Source organism: Leopardus geoffroyi, chromosome D2 (assembly GCF_018350155.1).
Source record: "Leopardus geoffroyi isolate Oge1 chromosome D2, O.geoffroyi_Oge1_pat1.0, whole genome shotgun sequence".
In the NCBI taxonomy this organism is placed as follows: Eukaryota; Metazoa; Chordata; class Mammalia; order Carnivora; family Felidae; genus Leopardus; species Leopardus geoffroyi.
This window is the reverse complement of record NC_059334.1, coordinates 25,074,169-25,089,115: the sequence shown is the minus strand read 5'-3', so window position 1 is coordinate 25,089,115 and position 14,947 is coordinate 25,074,169.

The window sequence follows — 14,947 nt, the reverse complement described above, 5'->3', positions numbered from 1 at the left end:
TGGTGAAACCCTGGACACACCATCTCCAATCCCTGGATTATAGTTTCTTCTGCTGAATCAGAATCAGGGATTCTCATCCAGGAATTAGGAGGTGGTGGGCATATCAGAATTATCCTGAAGATTTTACTCAGAATAAGAAAGCTTTCCCTCACCTTGTCTTTAAGAAAGTATTGTACCTTTCCCATGGGCTGGGGTAGGGAAAACAAAGAAAAATAAAAATGAAAGATAACTAGACTAGATGCCCTGGAAATGACTCTGACCAGGATCAGGAAAACAAATTGGGTGGAGAATTACCAGTGAAGGATTTTAAAGGGTATGTGGAGTAATCTGGGGAGTGAGGCCATTTATAGATTGAGAATAAACCCTATAGTTCTCAAGAACCGAGAAATAGCCTCTCAGGGACCAGGTGCTTTGGCTTGGTGGTAACATGAATGAGAGCTGAGTACACAGAGTACTTTTCTTCCAAGGATTTGATCTCTATTGTTTCTTTCATTTTCTTGGCCTCTCCGTGAGATAGGCGTGGGTGGGTGCTATTTCCCCATCTCCTTGTAAACAGGAACACCAGGAAAACCTGTACCTTTGATTGGAGCAAGCTCCATCAGTCAACAAATATTTATGAACTATCTGACATTATTTCCTGGCATCCCTTTTTTCAAAGGAATGTTGTAGGGATGTCCCTTCATTTGGTGCAATATAGAAGGAGACTCAATGAATTAAGGGAAAATTAAGGTTTTATTGCTTGTCTAATATCGCTGAGAGGGATAGTAGGGACACAGGCTTGGGTACTTGTTCTACTAAGCACAGTTGATCGCCATGACTCATTCCTGCCCTTGAAGGCTGCCCTTTCTGCAGCCTGCTAATGACCGACCGTGAGGTTGGAGTGTGGTAAGGTGAGACCTCCATTAACCAGGAAAGGTGGTTAAATCAAGTTTTCTTACCAACCAACGTTTAAATTAAAAAATATATATATATATATCCAGGAATAATATATTAGTGCAAACAGTTTTAGGACAGGGATAGGAGACCTTTGTCTCAGCCTTGCCTCTGCCATCCAGTGGCTCCATGATGTTTGACTCAACCTTTCTCATCCATAAAATGAAAGGGTAGTTCCAAATAATCTTTATGGCTCCTTTGTGTACTCTTTTGAGATTTTATACTTTATTTCTGATGGGCAGAAGCATCAACGTCCCAACATTAATTTGTATCCAGGCCTGCAGCAATAAATTGAGAAAATGAGAGAAAATGACCCAGTGTGATCTGAAAATAAGCAAAAAACTTAGTGTTACTTTTTGGAGAAAAATGTGGTATCAGCTTGTTTTAATATATTTCAGTGTATTTGGTGTAGGTTCATTTTGATTTACTTGCAAAGTAATGTATATTTAAAATATTTGCGGGGCGCCTGGGTGGCGCAGTCGGTTAAGCGTCCGACTTCAGCCAGGTCACGATCTCGCGGTCCGGGAGTTCGAGCCCCGCGTCAGGCTCTGGGCTGATGGCTCAGAGCCTGGAGCCTGTTTCTGATTCTGTGTCTCCCTCTCTCTCTGTCCCTCCCCCATTCATGCTCTGTCTCTCTCTGTACCCCCCAAAAAATAAATAAATGTTGAAAAAAAATAAAATATTTGCAAATCCAGTTATCTCCGAGTGATAAGACAGCAGGCGATTTTAGTTTTCCTCTTTATTGTTTGTTACAACTATGTAATGAACATATATTACTTATGTATTAACAAAAGTAGGTAATAAAAAATGAACATTGTGGAAATAGAACCAAAGAGGTTAAGAGCTGAAAAAGTCCATGGGTCTAGTCCAAGCCACTCATTTTCAAATTGAAAAACTGAGGACCAGAGAGATAAGGGACTTGCTCAAACTCTCTGAACCTGTTGGAAGCAGTCTTGGGACAACTGATCAAGTTTCTAGTTTCTTAGCTCTGTACTCTTTTACCATAGCATACTTCATCGTATTTTTCCATTTTCTTCTTTGAAAAAAAAAAAAAAAAGGAGACCACCAATAATAATTGGACATTCTCGTTATTTCGATTCTGCTTAATTAAGACTTGGTAAGCCCCATAGAGTTGATCTGTTGGAACCCAGCCTTTACCAACAGACTGTGGCCAAAATTCATGTGTTGTATGTCAAGAGTGTCCATTGTTTTGGTGTTGTGTGTCTCTGCTTTGCTGTGCACGTTGAGGGAGGTGTTTCACATAAAATTCCCTCCCGATCATCATAGAGATCGTCAGGAACACATTCAGGAAACTAAAGAGGACTGAGGAACATGGCAGAAATGAACCAAGGAGCACAAAGGCCAAGGAGGCGAAGAGAGCAATGCCCTAAGCTTGTTACCCCAGTGATGTAAGCACACAAGACACTCATTGACAGGTAGCAGTACCTGTGTGCAAAGACCCAACAGTCTCTTTACATAGGCCTCGTTCATTCTGATGATTTCAGGGAAAAAAAGAGGGACTTATTTTTGTCAGTTTGGAGTTAACTGATCTGTATAAATGATCTAACTGCATTATTACTCCAAATGAGAGGTTCTTCTGGGTAATGAATGACAAACAAACGTTCTACAGAATGAAGAATGTTAGCAAGTGGATATGATGGGGACTATCTGTATATGGAAACCAAGTTAGGCGAACACTTTTGGCTTAAACTGTAAATAAGTTTCCTCAAAAACAAGCCTATCTGCCCCCCCCATCTTCATATGTAATTTCTACTAATAAATATTTCTTATGCTTTACATCTTTGTGGAAAAATTGCCTCCCACACAAGCCCCACCTTCCAGCCAGGTCCAAGCCTCTCTCCACCAATGTTATCATTATACTCAGGACTCCAGCTGCCTTTGGTTATGAGTATTTCATGCAAATCTGAACCAAAGAGAGCAAAACATAAAAAGCTGCCATTTTTTCCTTCCCATTTCCCCAAGTTAAATAACAGTTTATTCTGCAAGCTTTCAAATCACTCCCACAAAATCAGCAATCCAATACAATTGACACATTCATGCTAATCCACCCAGAAGTAAATACACTGTGGTAAAATTGTGACATTTGCAAAGACCATGGCTCCCCAATTACTGAAGAATTAACTAGGGATATAATGCAGGAGGGCCAAGTGTGATTCAGTGTGGAGAGAAGCAGCTTTGCCATTCTGTGTCTAATCCTCAAGAGAAACTTTCTATACATTCGAGAACTTAAAAGGGAAGTGTGGATAACTTTGACATTCCCTTTCAATAAAAAGGTTGCATTGCATTTTCTTGGTTTCAACCTAAGGACTGCCACAGGGCCCCTAAGGGATACTGGCTTGGGATTTTTTTTTTTTTTTTCTTTTCTGGATGTAGCCACTACTAGAATAGATACAAACCTTTGCAGGAATGTTTGTCATGAAAGCACAGTCCATTGGGTCCAATAGTTGTTGGATGTCTGTAGAAAGAAAAGAGAATTTAGCTAGCTCTGCTTTTCTTGGGTCTTGGGATGGGAGTAGGCAACGCTGGATTTGAACCCAAGATTTACCCTATTACTAATAATAGCACTGGGAAGAACCATTTGGTAATTGCTGTACAAATTACTGGAGTTTTTATATGCATTTTTGCCTTATGTTGACCCCGTGAGGCAACAGAGTTACTGGTTAGTCACTCCTGTTTTATAGATGAGGAAGCTGAGGATCAGAGATGTTGTTAAAGTGTTATCTAGTAGCAGCCACTTCCCTCATACAGCAAACAAGCCCAGGCAGAAGTCCAGAAAAGGTAGCTGTTTCACCTGGCATCACACAGCAAGTCTAATGCTGGACAGGGTATAATTGGTCTGGAATTTCCAGCCCATTGCTTAGGTCACTAGACCATGTCATCTACATGTGTCCAGCCTGGCCTGGGAGGTGAGCCACCTCACATATTATCCCCTAGGCCAGGAAATTGTTGCTGGGCTCTGACTGGGTCAAAGCAAGCACAGCAGTCATAGACAGGTAGTTGGGAGAGGAAATAAAACACTAATGATGTTCTTTGCATTTATAAGAGCATCTCCCGTCCCTATAAATGGACAGCTTGGTTAGACTACTCTGTAGTCATAATAAATAAAGACTTGCCACCACTTTAATCTCTGATCCCAGGCCACCCACAGCTTTTAGGAAAATGCCTGACTGAGCAGACAGCTTCACAGACTCTAGACTGTGTCCGATCAGGAGGGGAAGAACATTCTGGAGGCGTGGGCCCTCTGGGAGAAGGCTAGTCTGCTTCCAGACAACTCCTAGATTGCATGCAGGCAGTTTTGCCTAGAGAGCATTGGACATCCCAACACCATAGTGGGGACTCAAGAGAAACATTTTTCTTTGACTGGGCACTTGAGTATAATAAAGTAAGTTTTATTGAGCACATACTACATGCAGGACTAAAATCAAATATTTAACAAATGCTAATAATCAATGGTGCAAAACATTACATGCTGAATCTTCTTCTCCCAAGATATGAGCTTCATCAAAAAAAAAAAAAATTAAATTGTAGTGGGGAAAGAAATCAAGTTTTTGAAGACAGGGTGAGAAGAGGATGAAAGAATTGTGGTTAATGGTTGTTATGCTTGTTAAAAGCACCATTTATAAACTTGAACTCACTTGGCTTAGAAAGAGAAAGTGCATTTTGTGCCATTTGTTCATAAAATGACGGTTCTTTTGTATGTTCCGGGTTATGAAATCCAAAAGTGAAAATTTCAGGAAGATATGGAACAAAGAGCTTCTCCCAGAACAATCTTTAGAAATACGTGTCTTTTTCTGATTTTTTTTGTTGCTACTTTACTCCAAGAACTTAAATTATAAATATATTTTCTTTTTTTTTAAATGTTTATTTATTTTTGAGAGACAGAGTGTGAGCGGGGGAGGGGCAGAGAGAAAGGGAGACAGAATCTGAAGGAGGCTGCAGGCTCTGAGCCGTCAGCACAGAGACTGACACGGGGCTGGAACTCACAAACCGCAAAATCATGACCTGAACCGAAGTCAGATGCTTAACCAACTGAGCCACCCAGGTGCCCCCTAAATATATTTTCTTTTTTAGAGTTACTAAGTAACTTTAACAAAGATTGTTGTGGGTAAAAAATGCGGTTGTTAGCAAAACCAGACAAAAACCCAACAGAACTACACACATACACACAAAACACACTGAGAATCCCCCACATCCATCGAATTAAAGTTATTCTGTTATTTTCCTGCATTTGATATTTAGTTTTCCTTTGCATAAGCCTTGGTTATCTAATGACTTACTAATTTTTATGGTGTTTCCCCCCCAATAAATTAGTTTCTATTTGACCTGAAGTACCTATTGCCTTCAGTTGCCTTCAGGGGGACCTCTGTGTCCTTGGTTGGCTTTAAACCTCGCATCTCCCCAGCAGGGAGGAACTCAGCAGGGGGAGCCTTACCTTCTTTAGTTTCCACCTGTGGACACATGCCAGTATCTGCCCTCACGTTCCCCTCTGGGGCTGGAGGAGGGTGCAGGAGGAAGGACAGGAGGAATTGGAACTCCACACTGGGACAGGAGTTTAAACATTTGGTTTCTGCTGTCCATTAATGAAAGATGTCTGATAATTGGTAGATATGGAAAATAGGGGATTCTTTTCAAAATGAGGGATAAAATAATTTAAATATAAAAGATAAAGAAAACCAAAGCTGTTACAATTTACTGAGTTAAAAACTTTAAAACAGGTGCAAGTGTATTTTACCCCTCTCTGTGTCTGCTCCCTTGTCAATTAATATTGAGTAAACACTTCCTAGTATGTGCCAGGCCCAAGGCCTTATACTGGGGTTTTGGAAATGAATGACACAATCTTTGCAGTATCTGGGCCAGCCATTTCTCACATGTTGTTTCATTTTTATTTTCAATAATGCTCTAAGATACATATTGTTACCCCCATTTCACAGATCAAGGAACAGCCTTGGAAAGTGTAAGCGACTTACCCAAGGTCATGTAATGAGTGAATGGAGAGCTTGAAATGGCTTGATGATCCCAAAGTCCCTGCTCGGTCACCCGGGTTATAGTCCCTGCTCTGTGGCTGGTTATAAGCTCTTGAAGCATCTGATGCAAGATGGTAAGATTTCAGAAGAGCTCCAGAAAAGGGTGGTGGAGTGTAAGAAGTATGAGAACATCCAAGTAGGAGTGGAAAGGGAGAGCAGGCCTGTGAAAGAGGCAGGCAAAGGCTGAACTAAACAAAACAGGGTGACTGGGGTGTGTATTTGTGTGTGTGTGTGTGTGTGTGTGTGTGTGTGGCAGCAGGCATGGGGATCTGAGGGAGGTTGGGGAGTGATGGGGGTGGGATGAGGGCATGGGGATCTGAGGGAAGTGGGGGGTGGGGTGGGTGGGGGAGGGGGGATCTGAGAGACATGGGGTGGGGGGAGGCTGGCTAAGCAGGCAGTGCAGGCCAGTTTGAGTAAGGGCTTGAAAGCCAGACCAAGGGGTTTGAATCTGAAGCTAAGTTTTGAATCTGAGATTAAACCCTCTAGCTATTGGAGGATGGCAGAGATTGAATTTTGGTGGGAAAAATCCATTCCCAAAGCAGCCATACCATAGAGAGAAATGAGATATTCACTGACTATTTCAAGATCCATCTATAATCATTCATTCTTAGATTCTTCTACAGTTTCAAGGTGATTGTTCTATTCAGGACTTAATGTGACTTACACATGCCTAAGAACTCCCCTTGAGAAGGACTTCAAAGATCTCACATATGGACCTCCTCTTGGTTGAATCTAGAAAAAGGAACCAGAAAATAAAGTCACTTAAGCAGATCTTTGCTGAGGACATATGATGTGCAAAACATTGTTCTAGGCATGGTTGGGAACAAGACATAATGCAAAAAAAAAAAAAAAAAAAAAAATGTGCCTAGCAATACAGGGAAATCCTGAGACAGGATGTCATAGCCATGCCCTGAAATACTTTCTGTTGGTTTGACTTGATCTGGACAGTGGTCCATGAGACAAGGCAGAATTGACAAGTACCAGACTGTCACGGAAGCGGAAGGGTACCGAGCAAGGGCATCTGTTTAAGTTGGGGCCAATGGAAAGAGGTGCATGAAACTTTTTGGTAAATTTGAAGTTGTCTCTGTTTTACAGAAAAAGAAGTGGTAAAGGTGAAGATGACCATGATGAAGAAGATGACGGTATTGATGATGACTGGGAGACGATGGGTCTGACTCGTTCCTGCTTTTGTCATTTGAACACGAAAGGCCTGAAAATCGATGGTATCTGAAAGACATTAAGCCAGTTGCAAACTAATATTTCACTTACCACAAATCTTTTTTCATGTTAATAAACTTTGGCTAGTAGGATTCCTTGGGGCAGGGAGTGTATATCCTGAAAAGAAATATTGAAAAATTAGAGAAACATTCTTATTGCTAATGACTTGGTCAACTGAGAGTGGGTAATAGGCCTCATTTCTGTTTGTTATTAGGCATAACATGTTTTATTCCTTAGTGTAGAAAATATGAGCTTTTGATATCACTGCTTAGTATAATTGACTCTCTGAGCCCTGTTTGAACTTAGTGATTCATCATTTTTCAAATTAGCAGGGACACGGGTAGGGTAATCTGAGGCTGTAATCAGTAAAACCTTCCAAATGCTTTCCATAATAATGGATTAGGCTGTCATTTGTTGTATCTCTTATTTCTGTTACTGTGTGAGTTTAGGATGTCAATTTAAGCTCATTAGTTTAATTTTTGAGATGTTTCTCCTTGCTTCTGACAGCCATAAGAAGCATGTCCACTTGATGCATGCTGCCTTATTTGTTGAATTTGGCAGCAGTGACCCCCCCCCCCCCCTTGTAAAAGACAAGATACTCAAATGTCAAGCGCTTACCGGGTCATCTATCTTCCTCCGCCTTCCACCCACTGGGCTGGACCACATGCACCCACTGTTTGGGCCCCTTCTCTGCTCTCTTTTTGCCATTATGCTGTTGTCAATTCCACCGTGTATTCAGTGATTAATCATCATTTGGAAGGTTCTGCTGGGAGCCAACAGAAAGGGGAGTATTCCTGCAGGTGGTTTCTCTCTGATTAGTCAAAAGTGCCAATGACCTGCTGCTGGGGCTTTGTCGTAAGGAGAGGAAGATGGTGTGTTCTTTTTCTTTTGTGGAAATGCGTTTGAGTTTTATAAACCTGGGAAATAAACTTAATTGTACAAACATTAGAACAGGTCTTTTAAAAGTGTTCCCTAGAGACACTGTTTTCAGTTAAATCACATTTAGACTCACAACTCGCTTACCTCTCACTCTGAGGTTTTCGTATTTTTTTTTTTTTTTAACCTTAGGGCATGAGGGTACACGTTTATCAACTTAAGTGCCTAAAAATAACTCCAAGGGAGATGAGAGATCTCATGGTTTACCAGCAATTACTTCTCACTGAGGCAATGTATTTAATATTTTTACCTTTGACAGTCACAAAGATGGATAATGTTGGTATTTGACTTGGCTCATATTACTCTTTTATATTATTTATTTAGGAAAAGAATCTCTGACGATGAAGGTTTCCATTATACGGTTTAATGATGGCTACTTCTCTTAAAAGAATAAAAAGCATTTAGAAGGATGGATATGCTGGAAGATTTTCCAAAGAGGCTCAGGCTCTTGTCAAAGCGGGGGTGCCTGGTGTGCGGTGGTGAGGTGTGGCCAGGAAGTCAGTGTGGCTCTGGGAGGTGAAGGGAAGGGGATCAGGGAGGATGGGGAGGAGCGAGGGAATGCGTTCTGCCTACTTTCAGCTGGACCAGTCCCTCCACCAATTCCCATGCATGTGACTTCTAAGTGAGTAGGCAAGGTTTCCAGAAAGAGGAAAGACCGTCTGTGGACAGAGAGAAAGAGTATGAGTGTACACAAACTTTTTTTCACTTCTCATGAGTGTAAGAAGGATGACTAGGCTCAGAGAGGTGTACTAATTTCAGAAGTCTTATTCCCGTGGGCAAATTCAGAGATCCCAGATACTGTTCTGCGGATTTATTCATTATTTTCATCCTCTCCCAATGCGGAGTTTCTCTCAACTGACGTGTGGATAAAAGAGACTAAACATGTCAAGATTCCAGAACCAAATATTGGTGTCTGGTATTTACTTCGAGTAGCAAATTATCTCTTCCTCCCCAGGCTCCCTCCTCTTTGCTGGGGATTCAGGTTTTTGCTCGGATCTTTGCTCTTTTTGGTCTGAGACTGAGCGTGGCATTTGGAGCCCAGGAATGATCCCTATGTGGGTGGAGGAAACAGTGGTCACTGGAAGCATCCTGCTGGTGTGCATGGCTGGCGTGTGTGTGAGAAGTAGGGAAGGGATCCCTCCCCCAGGACAGCTGCCTCTTGGGCAAGGAGCTTGGACAAGTATTGGGGTGATTTGCAATTCACCAGTTAGTCTTTAACAGGCCAGTTCCCTGGGGACTGGGAGCAGCTGTTGCCTGACAGGGAGATGGGCAAGAGTGACAGCTGAGTGGCCAGCCTGGGAGGTGGCTGGGAGTCCTGTGGTGGAGGAAGGGCTCTTGCAGAAGATGGCTCAAGAATAAGGGACCCACATGGATGTGTGAGGAGCATGGGTGGATGTAGAGAGCAGTCCAAAGCCCTTTCCTGGGCAGCATCAGCAAAGCACTGAGGGCAAGCCCCAGTGTCCCCTCCTGACCTTCTGGCTTTCTGCCCACCACCCCCACATCTAACCCTGCTCTAGGAGCCTTTTCCCACCCTCTGGTGTACGAGGCTGATGAGGGCTGGAGTGTAATCTGTTCCAGGTGAAGATTGCTTTTGAATGGACATCATGACTGTGAGCAATGGCTCCCAAAGTGTGGTCCCTGGGCCAGCAGGGTTAGCATTACTTGGAAATTTGTTAGGCAAATTCCTAGGCCCTACCACATACCTACTGAGGCAGAAACTCTGGGAGTTAGGACCCAGCAATCCAGTTTAACAAGCCCTCCAGGTGATTCTGATGTGCTAAAGTCTGAGAATCACCGACCTACAGTGACTGCACTATGACCAGTGGTATTTGGTGCATTTGCCGGTGAATTGAGGGAAAAGAACGCTAGGGAGAACAGGGCTTCAGGAGCTGCATCTTCTCACCCCTCCCAAGAGGCAACCTACACTACGTGCTACTAAAGCCATCCTACCCATGGGTCCTAAGTTGCTGAATTCAACAGAGTAAAAATAGCCTTTAGAATTAATTAGCCAGAGTATTTCAAACTTTGGACAAATAAACTGTTGAAACACTTGAGCAGATGTGGCTTCCCTTTCTTGTTCCTATTGCTCAAGTTAAGCTTCCAGTTATTCTCCTGGAGTGGAACCATTGCTTTTCAGGGAGTGATTCTCCAAGGTCTGGGTGAGAGAGAAAGGGGATCTGTATTTATTAAGATCTGGCAAGCAAGTTGTGCTAATAAAGAACATTGGGATAGGGGCACTTGGCTGGCTCAGTCGGTTGAGTGTCCAACTTCGGCTCAGGTCATGGTCTCACAGTCCATGAGTTCGAGCCCCGTGTCAGGCTCTGTTCTGACAGCTCAGAGCCTGAAGCCTACTTCAGATTGTGTCTCCCTCTCTCTCTGCCCCTTCCCCACTCACACTCTGTCTCTCTCTCTCTCAAAATAAAATAAAAACATAAAAAAAAAAGAAAAGAAAAGAAGATTGGGATATAGGGAATTTCCCAGTGGTTGGCAAACTCTATCTCCAATACAGGCCCCTGCCTCAGGAATGGCACCAAGGAACATTTCATGGAAGAGAATGGAACCTTAAGAAAGTTAGGATTGTGTCCAGAGCAGTGGTCAGTACAGCACAGTAGGTCCTTGGTAGTTTCTTATTGGATTGAAAACCTCCTCAACTTCATTTCAAGAGCCTGTTTGTGACTCTTCATTCATACATTTATCTCAACCCTCTTGAACCTAATTTTAATTTTGGTTTATATAGGATCTTGCAGTAACATGTCCCAGATGAGGTAATGAATTTACTACCCACAGTGTAATGGAATGTGTCCCTTTATTTATCCTAAAACGACCTCTTCCAAGTTTCAAGGGTTCTTATCTGAAATCTTAACTCTTAGATTTGGCTGTTGATTGCTTCCGACTTGGTCTGAGATACTCTCTTTGTGATTGTGCAAAGATGAGTCAGTAGTGCAGATCAGTCCTGCCACACCACACCAGGCTCAGAGAGAAACTCTTCAAGGAGAGCAATGCCATCTGACGCCATTCCAGGGCCTAGCTCACCTGTGCTAGAGTCAGTGGTCATCTCCATAATGTAGTTTAGGAACTCACGAAGACCCCACCACACCCCTCCGGAATCAGTTCTACCAGCTTCAAGTTCTACCTGAAAACACTGCTTTGGGCAAAATGTTTCCTTTTCAAGTATTTTCTCCTACTGATTTAATTTCCATAAAGTTAGGGAGCATGCCTCAATCATTTTTTGTTAGCCCTTTCTGCCTGTCAGAGAGTCTGAAATAATAGGCTTGCCATAACTCTTTGTGTTTGTACATGCACATATTCTTAGAGAGGGAAAATGAGTTATTCATTTACTCCTTACTGTGAATGGGATGTGAGGGTGGAGACAAATGATTGAGGCATGCTCCTTGCCTTCGTGAAAGTTAAATCTAGTAGGAGAGCATACTTGTAAAGGAGTTGCTCTACCCAGAGAAATGAGTTTCCAACGGTAAAAGTTTAGGCATTTTTGATCTCGCCAACTGGTCCAGCCACACAGGACTCATCTTCCTTCCTCACTCTCCTGCGTGGTGTCTAGAAGGGACCTCAATTTAGAGAAAAACTTCTGTCCATTCTCTGAAAACCAGGGAGAGCAGGACAGCATGAGTATTCTGGTGACGGGAAAAAAAAAAAAAGAAAAAGAAAAGGATACACTGAAATAACAGCTAACATTTACTGAGTGTTTACTGTGTGCCAGGAATTCTTAAATGCACTTAATAGGTGTCAGCTCACTTGATTCTCATAATAACTCCAGGAAGTAAACACTCTTCGTATCCCGGTCTTAGAGAAGGGAAAATCAAGGTGCAGAAAAGTTAAGTGACTTGCTAAAAGAGACCCAGCTAGTAAGTGGAAGAGCTAGAATTCAAACCTAGACAGTTAGATTTCAAAGCCTGGCTCTGAAACAATATGTTGTACTGCCTCCCTGCAGAGGAAAAGGGACACAGAAAGGCAAAATCAGGGCCAGAGGCTAACTACCTCTACTCCAGCATTTCCTGAGCATGAGCCTACCTTGGCCTGTAGTAGAGTTCCAGGGAACCAAGATTGGATACTGCTAGGATGCTGGGAGAAAAGGAATAGACAGAACACTGCTTTATCAGGTAGGGGAGGGAAAGGCTTATTTAGACGGAGATCAGAAGCCCCCTAATTATTTGATCAGTTCTTTCTGGAAAGCACTTAGTTGCTATGGTAATGAGTACTCTATAAATATTAATAGAATAAGGCCAAACAGAATATTACCCCATTAACGCAGAGGCTCACAGAATTAGCCTTGAACATCATGGTCTAATGATGGACCACTCCGTCATTTTGTTTTAAATCCCACTGAACACATGTGCTAGCTCCGGACCTCATAGTGATTAGTAACAAAGGTCTGGAGTAAATACCGTCCGTCATGTTGCTTTTGAAGCTCAGCCCATCTCTTCTCAAGTGCTGTGCACATCATATATTTTCACAGTTTCAGTGTTTTTAGTGGAATATAATAGAAACAACTGTTATTCTGATTACTTGAGATTATATTTAGTAACAGCTCATGGGATTTTAGCATTGAAGGACTACGGATAGATTCATCCAATTTAGAGCAGGAAAGGATCTTAGCGATTGGTTAGACTGGGAGTCTCAAACTCAAATGCCTACAGAGTCAAGGCAGGTAAGGTAAATGAGAGAAGCCGGCTGCACACAAGACCGTTGCAAATGGCAGGCATTGCGGCATGCCTGTCGCTTGAAATCTTATTAAAAAAAATTTTTGGGGGGGTGCCTGGGTGGTTCAGTCGGTTAAGCATCCGACTTAAGCTCAGGTCATGATCTCACAGTCTGTGAGTTCGAGCCCCGCGTCGGGCTCTGTGCTGACAGCGCAGAGCCTGGAGCCTGCTTCGGATTCTGTGTCTCCTTCTCTCTCTCTACCCCTCCCCCGCTCATGCTCTGTCTCTCTCTTTGTCAAAAATAAATAAACATTAAAAAAAATTTTTTTTTAACGTTTATCTACTTTTGAAGTGTAGTGGGAGAGGGGCAGAGAGAGAGGGAGACACAGAATCCGAAGCAGGCTCCAGGCTCTGAGCTCAGCACAGAGTCCGATGCCGGGCTCAAACTCACGAGTGAGATCATGACCTGAGCTAAAGCTGGACACTTAACTGACTGAGCTACCTAGGCGTCCTGAAATCTTATTTTAGATGCAGTGTATTTGTTTACTCATTTCCCCTCCATTTCTGGATTTCAGGTGATACAAAGAAATGCAATAAAAAAAAATAGGATGAGGGGAAATAACCATAAGAAAAATAAAACTAAGGATAAAGTTAATGAACATAATGATTTTAAAGTTCCGTATAGTTCCTAGATGTATATCACAAATCCTGAGCTTCCTAGCAGCCAGTGTAAAGAAAGGAACGGAACCAAATAGTTAGAAGCCCAGATTACATTTGATTCTGAAGCCTAAAGACACCCTGTGGGCTCCCTTCTTTAAACTCTGCTCTTCTTTCCTTCTCTCTTGGTCCTCCTCCCCTTTAATAATTCCTCCTGAGCTACTTTTGTAAACAACTTTCCCCATATGGATCCCTTGGTGTTCATCCTAGCCTGCTTACCCACAGCTGAGGCTTCAACAGTCAGCCGGCAAACGTTGAGCATTCACACTTTCCCCCACTAGCTCAACGCTCTCTTCTAACTTCTAGATCTCCCCGTCCAAATCCAGTCACCTAGTACAGATCTCATCACAGACATCCCTCATGTCATCACACCCCAAACTGAATTTATCACCTTCCTCTGCTCTCTACTCTTCATGCCTTTTACTCTTAGACCAGCCACTCACCCTTGTCTAGTAAATTACACCCCCAGCTCTAGCCGACAGGTTGCCCTGAGTAGACATCTGGGATTCATGTTTGAACCTTTCCTTCTCTCCCTCTGTACGTGGTTGAAGAGACCTGCTAGTCTTGCATCTTCTGTATCACTCAAATCTCTAGAGCCTTCATATAAAGCCACATCCCTTAGCAGGGAGCATGTGAAGTGTCTTGCCTACCTCCTTTTGCCTCAGTCACTTGGAAATGATGGTCATATGGAGAAAGACTCCGGATGAGCTACACATGGTTTCCTTCACAAGGACCAGTCCTCTGCTACGAGCATTTCTTCCACCATGTCTTCTGCTACATGACTATTTTTAGTTACCCAGAATCCTTCGCCTCTTTCAGAAAGCCCTTCCTGAACCTTCTTCCCCAGGTTTAGTATAGGAACCTTCCTTTATGCTCCAACAGCAGACATTCTTGACCTGGCATCCAGGAACCCCTGCATAATTCCAAGAAACTTTGATTAAGGAATCTTATGGCTTATGAAACTCCAGGTGTAAATGAATTCAAGGACCAGAGGCTTAAATAAGCATTCTAGAGTTGACTTCTCTATTTGTCTTCTTTGATTTTCTATCTATTGAATTCTTTCCAGGCATGTTTTCCCATGTGGTAGATCCTCACAGCTTCATACCCATCTTAGAAAAAAAAATCCACAAATCTGCCTTTTTCCTTTTAAAAATTTCCCATTTCTCTTCCAATAAAGATGAAAATCCTTAACATGGTGTACCATGCCCTACATAATAGCCTCTTTCTACTTCTCCAACCTCATTTGTCAATCTTTTTTTGTTCCATTTTTTTTTCTTGAGAGTGAGGATGCAAGTGAGCCAGGGGCAGAGAGAGGGAGGGGAAAGAGAGAGAGAATATCCCATGTAGGGCAGAGAGAGAGAGAAAAAGAGAGAAGCAGGGCTCACCCAAAGCAAGGCTTGTGTTTACCCGAAGTGGTGCTCGATCATGTCCTGAGCCAAA